This window comes from Canis lupus, chromosome 36 (genome assembly GCF_003254725.2).
Source record: "Canis lupus dingo isolate Sandy chromosome 36, ASM325472v2, whole genome shotgun sequence".
NCBI lineage: Eukaryota > Metazoa > Chordata > Mammalia > Carnivora > Canidae > Canis > Canis lupus.
The window spans coordinates 15,572,631-15,581,954 of record NC_064278.1 but is presented as its reverse complement, the minus strand read 5'-3'; the positions used below and the strand labels follow the sequence as shown (position 1 = coordinate 15,581,954).

At 45.0% G+C, this 9,324-nt stretch overlaps 1 pseudogene; it reads left to right on the top strand.

Annotated features, from left to right (window-relative positions):
* Window positions 1-8,004: 8,004 nt before the first annotated feature.
* LOC112668283 (U1 small nuclear ribonucleoprotein C-like) lies at window positions 8,005-8,487 on the top strand (annotated as a pseudogene).
* Window positions 8,488-9,324: the final 837 nt, after the last annotated feature.

Genomic DNA, 9,324 nt, shown 5'->3' with positions numbered 1-9,324 from the left:
AAATAAATAAATAAATAAATAAATAAACATAGCATATATACACAATGGATTTTTATTCAGCCATAAAAAGAAGTAATCTTGCCATTTGCAATGACATGGATGGACCTTGAGGGCAGTATGCTAAGTGAAATAAGTCAGACAAAGATAAATACTGTGTGATCTCACTTATATGTGGAATCTTAAAAACAAGATCTAAGCTCATAAGTACAGAGAACAGATTGGCAGGGGCTGGGAAGTGGGAAAAATAGGTAAAAGAGGTCATAAGATATGGGCTTCCAGTTATAAAATAAATCAGTCCTGAAAAGTGAGGTATAGTATGGTGACTATAGTTAATAATCCTATATTGAAGATTGCTAAGATTAGAAGAAATCTCTTAAAAGTTCTCATCACAAAAATTGTAACTATGCAACAGATGTTAACTAGAGTTATTGTGGTGGTTGTTTGCAATATATACAAATACCAAATCATGTGGTACATCTGAAACTACTATAGTGTTATGTCAATTATATCTCAACTTAAAAAAATTCAGATAGCCTGAAATATTCCTTCTACGCAGACTGCTGTGGTCCGCCCAAACCTTCTCCAGGCCCAGAAGGCACCCCCAGTGTAATAAAATACCGAATGGTCAGAGGACTGGTGGTCCCTGCTCAGAATGAATCTCGCCACTGTGTTTCTGCTCGCTGGTGTCACTGTCTTGAATAATCATGACCTCCTAAATGTCAGGCTTCGGTCTTAAGGACCAAAAAGATCCGGCCTGCCTTATCAGATGGCCCTGATTGCAGACCCTCGGCTTCTTGCTAACCACATAGAGCTGTGGGCCGCCCCCCAGTCTTCTCTGCCTCTTTGGTTCCAGACTCCTGCCTGGAGCCTGGCAGCTGCTGAGGTCCCTTGGTCTATCCTAGCTCTCGTGGGGGGGGGGGGGGGGGGGAGGAACGGCGCTCCTGGGCCACTTCCCACCTGCACGGATCAGCTGCTGCCTCTACCCCGCTGATGGCTCCCTAAACTAAAACAGCATTTACAGCCCTGCATTTGGCAGGTGAGGCAAAGGAAAGAGGCAACGTCCAAGGCGGGCGGCCACAATTGCCCGCTCAGCGGAGCCGGCTGTTTGCCCACCAGGTGGCGTCCACCAAGCCTGAAGATAGGAAGCTCTCCTGTTCAAAAAACACAAAGGAAGTGTTCTTTGGCTTTCTTTCCCCTTCTATTCATTCTGCTCACCGCCAGCACCACCCCCACCACCCCCACCCCTAACAGTAACACTAAAACAAGGCACCTTTCTACTCCCTCCTCCCTGGAGGACTGCAGCTTCTCTCACAGCCCCCGGACAGGAGAAGGCAAGAATGCTGTCCTTTTGTCTGAAGTCCAAAATGATTGCCAAACTAGTTTTATTTGCCACTGGGCTGTAATTGGAGCCCGCTGAGCGCCAGTAACCCTCACTGCACCCCATTCCTTCCTTTCAGCTGATTTGCTCCAAAGCTCACAACTGAGCTTAGCGGAGGGTTTCATTTTCTTCTCTTCTTTCCCCCCTTTCTCTCTCTTTTACATTTATTCCATTTTATTTTTTTTTAATTTATTTATTTATGATAGTCACAGAGAGAGGGAGGCAGAGACACAGGCAGAGGGAGAAGCAGGCTCCATGCACCTGGAGCCCGATGTGGGATTCGATCCCGGGTATCCAGGATCGAGCCCTGGGCCAAAGGCAGGTGCCAAACCGCTGCGCCACCCAGGGTTCCCCATTTATTCCATTTTAAATTGACTTTGGAAGGCAGCACAGTGGCAGAAGGAAATGCCTACTGTCCGTGGGGCAGGACTGGACTATAGGGATGGGGGTAGGGGGCGGGGGGTGCTGAGTGTGGGTGCAAGCACAGGTACACCGGGATCCAGCCTGTGAACTTGCTCCCCCGAAGTAAAAACAGAAGCTAAGCTGATCACAGACGTTGCTTTCTCGAGGTTGGAGTTGTGCCCCTGAGTTCTTTATAGCCGCTTACCACCTATAACCCATTTCCCCAGGCCGCTGTGCATGCAAGTAAAAGTAGGGTCAAGGGGGCAGCCCTGGTGGCCCAGAGGTTTAGCACCGCCTTCAGTCCAGGGTGAGATCCTGGAGATTGGGGATTGAGTCCCGCATCGGGCTCCCTGCATGGAGCCTGCTTCTCCCTCTGCCCGAGTCTCTGCCTCTCTCTGTGTGTGCCTCTCATGAATAAATAAATAAAATCTTAAAAAAAAAAAAAAAAAAAATATATATATATATATATATATATATATATATATATATATATATATAGGATCACAGCATTAGCAGCAGCACCCTGGACGCCCCGTTATCCCAGGGAACTCCAGGCCTGCTCAAGTTCTCCCTAGCTAGTTCACAAAGCCGCCGAGTGCAGGTGGGGTGCTGGCCTTCAGGTGCGGGGAGGGGGGCTCACCGTCTGCTCCAGCCAGCGGGGCACAGCCTCTCCCACCGCCTCGTTCCTGCTGCAGCTCCGGCTGTGATGCACCAGGCCCAGGTATAGGGCCCCCAGCCCCATCCCCCACCCACCCCGCAGGCCAGCCTCACTCCCCACCCCCCTGGAGGCCCCCCTGCCCTGGCCCACGGAGCCTTCCTTCCCACGTGGAAGCACTTGAGGAATGTGGTGGAAGGTCTTTGGGCGCACCTGCTCCCGGATGGGCAGCGGCTGCGCGCCCCCTCCTTCCTTTGGTCTTCCAAAGCCATTTGGGGGGTAGAGGGCTCTCTCGGGGCGTTTCGTAGGGCGGCCTGCCTACAAGCCGGGGCACGGAAGGTCTCTGCTGCATCATCTGTTCTTACCAGCAATTCATCGTCAGCATTTTTGAACAATCCTAATTCCGTGGAGTAAAAAAACAAAACAAAACAAAACAAAACAAAACAAAACCAAAAACCATGCAGCTGTCACGGCTGCGGGCGCCTGTGCCCCGTGGCAGCCGTTTCCGCTGCAGGAAGCCTCCGGGGTCCTCACTGCCCAAGGGGCCGCATCGCTCTCCAGGTTTTTTTGTTTTGTTTTGTTTTGTTTTTTAAGATTTTATTTATTTATTCATGAGAGACACAGGGAGAGAGAGAAGCAGAGGGAGAAGCAGAGGGAGAAGCAGGCTCCATGCAGGGACCCCGACATGGGACTCGACCCCGGGGCTCCAGGATCACGCCCTGGGCCGAAGGCGGCGCTAACCCACTGAGCCACCCAGGCATCCCCCCCCCCCTTTTTTTCTTAAGCACTATAAAGGTCGCTTTTAATTATCATCTAAAAATAACCGCTGTTTACAAGTTGGCATATGTTCCCCCCAGAGACTCCTTTACGGCCGTGTCCTTTCAGCTGGGCTCACCACGGATGTGCAAAGGTATCACCCCCATGTCACCGGCCGCGGGCGTCCCGGCGGCGGCAACCTGCGCACCTTCCCTGCACACCACGCACTCGCAGCCACGTCCGGGGCGGCTCCCGAGAGAGCGAGATGCTGGGGGATGCACGTGTCCCGCCATCCTTCTAGAACCTTCCACGCCGCCTGGCTGTGGGCGCCCTCAGGTCGCAGCGCAGTAGCGCCCCCTCGTGTGTCCAGCCCCCGAGGCCAGACCCGGGGTGGCGGGCCCCGAGCCGCCCAGGCGCAGGTCTTCAGTGGGCTTCTCCATTTGGCCAGCCTTTGTGCCTCGAGGGACCTGACGCGGCCCCCAGGGCACCGCTGCCCTCTAGTGGAGGGGGCCCTACTCCTCTGGGATGCCCCCTCTCCCTGACTGCCAGGCTCCAGCGGCTCTGGAGCCATGGGCCCGAAATCCTACTTCTGACCAAGCCCTTCTGCCCCTCTGGGGAGGCCGTGGGGGTGGAAGTCTGGCTTGAGGCCACGACCAGTGTTAGAAAGGCCCGTCTACCACCTGGCCTGCGACTTGATGGTGGTCCGTTCTCTTTAGAGTGTGGCCTTACTGCTTTCTGACTCTGTAATTGAATCTAAGCATCAATTTGGGGACATACAGAAAAGCCTCACTCAGAAGCCTACTCCAGAGGACAAAACCATCCCTCATGCCCTCGTTCCCTCACACACACAAGCTCTGAGGACCAGGAGCACAGGCAAAGTCTGAAACCGCTCACCAAGCCACCTCCTCCTGCCATTTGTCTGCCTATTGTTCTTCCATTTATGCCTGTGGAGTGACCAGGGGAGCACCCCGATGCCCAAGCAGTCCTGGCATTAGAGCAGAAGCATCTGCAGCCCTGGCAGTGGGGTTGCCTTGTCTCTTTCACCCCTTTCTCTTCCCTTGAGTTCTTGAAATGTATTATGGCCTGGAAAAAAATACCCTCAGAAGTTAACCACTTTGAAGCCATCATCATTAGAGTCTTTTTTCGAGCCAAACTTAATCCAATAACATGAGATCTAGACATAAGGCATGGCTCTTTCCCCAAAAATCCCCATGTGGATGCCACTCTGCTATGTGGCTACAAAGCCATACCAGCTTGTGTTCTAAATGTCTCACAGTTTGTTGTGAAACAACCTCTCTTCTTATCATCTCCTCATCAGATTTCTGATACTAGTTCTTAGAAATAATCCAAGGTCTCCCTCTTTAAAAATTAAAATCAGCAAGACATTTCCTGCTGAATTTAAGGGATTCCTATTCACACCAAATCATTGTCCTTGGACCATTAACTGTCTCTTCTACTCAGTTTTTGTCAGGTCACTTCGCCTCCAATGTACATTTAACTCATGGTGGATCCCACCCATAGCCCGCACCGCCCCCGCCCCCCCCAAGATATCCTTGTTCCTTATCTCCGAACCGATGAAAAGGTTACCTTACAAGGTAAAAGGGAGTTTGCATATATGATTAGATTATGAATCTTGAGATGGGGAGATTGTGCTGGGTTATTTAGGTGGGCTCAATGTAATCACAAGGATCATTGTAATAGAAGCAGGTGGGACAGTCAAAGATGAAGATGTTAAGTAGGGCCATGAGCCAAGGAATTCAGACAGCCTCTGGAAATTGGAAAAGGCAAGGAAACAGAGTCTGTCTTAGAGCCTCCAGAAGGATTCAGCTCTATCTCCGGGACTGTAAGAACATAAATTTATGTTGTTTTAAGCTACTAAATTTGTGGTAGTTACAGCAGCAATAAGAGACTAATATAGCCCTTTAGACAAACTGAGCCATTATTAAAGAATCTTAGGGTAAACATGATGGTGTAGGCTTCCCCTGTTCCATCTGTTACGTCAAGACCAAGATTGCTTGGGCTTCTCATATGTTGCTTCTCATATGTTACTCATAGGATCCTTACTGTCTATGGTTTCATGACCTCACTTCAGGAATGATCTCTGCCTGTCCAGGGTCAAGTGTCCACCCCTATGGTCCAGGGCATGGAATGCCCTGATGTGCCACACCTGAGTCAGGCGATCTCTAGAATCAGGGAGCTCATCCTTTCCAATTACACGGGCAAGAATAAAGAAAGGATATTCTGTCAAAAGAAAATTAGAGTAACGTGATCAGAAAAAGAAAGACTAGATGCCAGGCAGGCACATAAAACACAGATGTTTCTTATGGAGGCTGAGGGAATCAGGAGGAGAAGTTTTGGAAATGGTTTTATTAGAATATTAAAGCAACCTTGTATTATAAAAAAAAATTCCAGTCTTCAGCCCAAAATGTAGTGAGATTTCTTTTATTAAATTGCTTTACATCATTTGGTCAGATTAAAGGATGTTAAGATTCTTGCAGGTAAGTTTGATGCACGTATCTGGCTTCCTTTATCTGTAAAAGATAACAGAATCCCCATAATGCCTGGGAGCAGGGCCCCTTGATGTGGCTGAAACATTTCCTATTTAACAGTCTGCCTTATCTGATAGTTACCCTTTCCAGCTTCAAGGCAGCAAATCACTTGGATCACTGTGCTTTCAAACCAGCCTCACAAATGATGCCCAAGAAGTAAAGTTAGAGCCCATTCTCAGAGAGAAGCTATTAAAAGGCTTCAACAAAGAAAAGTTCAAACGCACGGAGATCAAGGAAAAAGAAAATGACCCAAATGGAAGGCCTGAGATGTAAGAACATATCATGCATAAATAGAGTGGTAAATATGTGGGTATACTCAAGCAAAAATCACTTGACTAAAACTATTAGTAATATATAGACTGTACAGTTTAAAAAAAGAGAGACCTAAAATACTGGATAACAATGGCATGTATATTGACAGGATGATGATCAGAATAAAAATAACCTAAGGTTCTTATATGATTCATGAGGAAGGTAAAATTTTTAACTTTTGAAATGGTAAAGTATTTGTGCTAATATATTTAGGGCAAGCAATGAAAAACAGACATAGAGACTATAGCTTATGAGCAGTTATATTCTCCTAAATTTAAGCCAAAGAACAACAGAAACAAAAGACAAACCTCAATTAATTAAAATCTTTTACAAGAAAGGAGAAGAACAATAGCCAAACTGTGGAAGGAGTCTCGGTGTCCATCGAAAGATGAATGGATAAAGAAGATGTGGTTTATGTATACAATGGAATATTCCTCAGCCATTAGAAACGACAAATACCCACCATTTGCTTCAACTTGGATGGAACTGGAGGGTATTATGCTCAGTGAAGTAAGTCAGTCGGAGAAGGACAAACATTGTATGTTCTCATTCATTTGGGGAATATAAATAATAGTGAAAGGGAATATAAGGGAAGGGAGAAGAAATGTGTGGGAAATATCAGAAAGGGAGACAGAACATAAAGACTCCTAACTCTGGGAAATGAACTAGGGGTCGTGGAAGGGGAGGAGGGCAGGGGGTGGGGGTGAATGGGTGACAGGCACTGAGGGGGGCACTTGACGGGATGAGCACTGGGTGTTATTCTGTATGTTGGTAAATTGAACACCAATAAAAAATAAATTTATTAAAAAAATAAAAATAAATCTTTAAAAGATAACCCTAATTTACAGGTATATTTTATCAAAATAAAAATAAGCTGGAGGAACAAAAAAAAAAAAAAGGAGAAGAAGAACAAAAAAGGATAGGACAAATAGCACAAAATAACATAGTAGAATTAATCCAAATATACCAGTAATCACAATAAATGAAATCCTTCAGTTAAAAGACAAAGATAAAAAAGATAATAAAATTTAGCTATTTATATGAGACACATCTCAAAATAAGGATACATAGATATTATAATTCAAAGAGAAAAAATGTATATTAGGCAAAGACTAAAGAAATGTGGTATAACTGTATTAATTATCAGATAAGATAGAAAAGAAGGCAAAAAGTGGGTCAGCACACAATGATAAAAGTTATGAATCACCAGAAAAATATAACAATTATAAATTTGTTTATACCCAATATAACAGAGTGAAAATTAAACTACAAGGGAAAATCGACAAATCCATCACATTTAGAATTGAGTGATAACAAAATAATTATGTGTCAAAACTTGTGGTATAGCTAAAGGGATGGATGCTTGAGGGAAATATCTATCATTAGATACTTCCATTAGAAAAGAAGAAATGCTCAAAATTAATGGCCCAAGTATAGAACTTGAAAAGTTAGAAAAAGAAGAAAGGAAATCATGAACATAGATGCAGAAATTGAGGTAAAAGCAATCATACAATGAGAGTATTGACCAAGACAAACATTTTCTGAACAGTTTAATGAAACTGACAAGCCTCTGCTGCGATTAATCAATAAAAAAAAAGAAAAGTGGTGCCTGACTGGTTCAGCTGGAAGAGCATGTGACTCTTGATCTTGGGGTTGTGAGTTCACGCCCCATGTTGAGTGCAGAGATTAGTTATAAAGAAAATCTTAAAAAAAAAAAAAAAAAGAAAGTGACAAAAATTGCCATTATAAGGGAAAAAGTGACTACTATAACTATGGATGCAACAGATATTTTTTAAAAAGGTTATTATGGACACCTTTGTGTTGATAAGTCTGAAAACTTAAAAATATGTATAAATTCCTGAAGAATGTACCTTGCAAAAACAGACTGAAAAAGACATGGAGGTCATTTTTGGTTGGTGCGAGACAGAGTGGCCAATGACCTACAGAGCAACATGTCTAAGTTTTAACGTAACTGCTGTGACACATTCGTCCCTCATGATTCTCCATCTGGGAGGAAGACACACTGCAGTGGTAGGAAACACAAAGCAAATGTGAAAGACTACTATCAGAAATGGACGGGAAAGCAGGCTCAGAGCCTTATCAACAGGACAATTGCTGCATTTCAACAAGGAAAGCCACCTCCTACTCCATTCGCTGCTTCTCCTCCTGTGGGGGCAGTGATCCCACCTGCCCACCAACCCCTGGGTCCTCCTTCCCCTGGTATGATGTCAGCATCCCATGTGGGGGACCTTCCCGTGATGCCAATGATGGGTCCTCCTCCTCCTCCTGGAATGATGCCAGTGGGACCTGCTCCTGAAATGAGGCTGCCTAAGGGAGGCCACATGCCAATGATGCCTGGACCCCCTATGATGAGACCTCCCACCCATACTGTGATGGTGCCCACTTGGCTGAGAATTACTCCACCAGACATATAAGGAGAGAGGGGAGCCTCTTTATTTCCATTTTTTATTACTTGTTCTACTTCACCAGGAGATCATGGTGCTGTGATTCTGGGTGTTTTCTCACAGCATGACAAGGAAGATTTGCTCCCCCTTCCTATCAAAGAGAGAATGGTTTTGGTAGGGGGGTAGTGGGACCAAAAAAAAAGCAATATTCATTTGTATTGTGAAATGTGGAAATAAAATCGTCAACTCTTTTAGTTAAAAAAAAAGATAAGTCATGGAAAACAAAATTTGTATGAGTAATATCACATTAATTAAACATTTATTAGCAAGATAGGAATAAAAAGAAATTTCTTTAACCCAATAAAGGGCATCTATGAAAAAACCTAAAGGAAACATAAAACTAAATGATGACTGGTGAAAGCATTCCCTCTAGTATCAGGATTAAGGCAAGGGTGCCTGCTACCAACATTTCTTTTCTTCATTGTACCGCATATCCTGGCCAGTGCAGTGTATCAGGGAAAAGGGATGGGGGAAGGTATACAGATCAAAAGGGAATAAATAAAGCTGTCATTATCCATAGATGGTATATTTCCCTATTTGGAAAACACTAAAGAACCAAAATTACTTGACTTTTAGCAAGCTTTCTGGTACAAAATCATTACCCCAAAGACAATTACATTTGTATACATCAGCAACAATCAGTTAGAAAATGTAATTTTTAAAAAAGATTTATTTTTTTAGAGAGAAAGGGAGAGAGCATGCATGAGCAGGGGGAGGGGCAGGGAGAGGGGGAGAGAGAGAATCTTAAGCAGACTTGGCGCTGAGTGTGGAGCCCAACATGGGCTCACTCTTATAACCCTGAGGTCA